Source organism: Neophocaena asiaeorientalis, unplaced genomic scaffold (genome assembly GCF_003031525.2).
Source record: "Neophocaena asiaeorientalis asiaeorientalis breed wild unplaced genomic scaffold, Neophocaena_asiaeorientalis_V1.1 scaffold212, whole genome shotgun sequence".
In the NCBI taxonomy this organism is placed as follows: Eukaryota; Metazoa; Chordata; class Mammalia; order Artiodactyla; family Phocoenidae; genus Neophocaena; species Neophocaena asiaeorientalis.
The window spans coordinates 3,416,601-3,417,419 of NW_020174046.1; the positions used below are offsets into that span (position 1 = coordinate 3,416,601).

Below are 819 nucleotides of genomic sequence, written 5' to 3' on the forward strand. Positions count from 1 at the left end.
CCTTGGCAACTGTCAGGCAAGCACTGCAACCAACAATTCCACGAGGGGTAGAAAAACATTTGCTTAATTCACGCTACTTGGTAAGTTCTTTTTTAAAAAAATTGCGAGGCGGGGGTGGGGGGGGGGGAGAAACCTCCTTCTTTCTTCTCCACGAATCCAACCGACGCTACTTGCTCTGCAGTAGCATCGCCCTCCCTCGGCCCCCTCCCGCTTCCCAACACTTTCCCCCTTTACGAACACAGACCAACCAAAATGATTTAACTTGAGCAGATGACAGAAGAAAAATAAAACATGTTAAGAGAATACGGTCTGATCTGGGATGGCACAAAAAAAAAAAAAAAAAGAGGAGGGGGTTGTTTATTTTGATAAGAAACGGAATCGGCACAGACCTGAACAGAAGCTGCAGAGCAGGAGAAATTGTTTTCTTTCCCTCACACAGAGTCCCCCTCTCTCTCTCCCTTTCTCTCTCGCTCTCACACGCGCGCGCGCGCACACTCACACACACACACACACACGGCGTCACCCGCGCACACTCACACGCACACTCGCACACGCACACGCACGGGCAGAGCCTCTCAGCTGCTCTCTGCAGTTCTCAGGAAATGAATGGGGGGCAACCCAGGGAACTGTTGTACTTGCAAATGACTTACCCGGATCACATGATGCGCTAAATGTAGGGTGGGCCGGTGGGTGGAGGCTGCCGAGACGCGAGCCCGGGTCTAGCGGGGGGAGCCTCGCCAGGCCCGCATCGAATTACCCCGGGGCCCAGCCGAGGGGGTTGCAAGACGCCGCTTCTCCTCCCTTGCAGCCCGCAGCTCA

General features: G+C 54.3%; 1 protein-coding gene across 3 annotated transcripts in view; it reads right to left on the bottom strand.

Moving 5' to 3' along the window:
• KLF12 (KLF transcription factor 12) overlaps positions 1 to 819 on the bottom strand; it is a 440,360-nt gene extending 439,541 nt beyond the window's left edge. Inside the window, exon 1 of one of the 3 annotated variants that reach the window (XM_024753929.1) lies at positions 651 to 819. The gene's annotated coding sequence lies outside the window, so the exon portion shown is untranslated. Of the gene's footprint in view, positions 1 to 389; positions 608 to 650 lie in introns of those variants that run through there. The other 2 variants (XM_024753927.1, XM_024753931.1) reach the window with 2 other exon arrangements.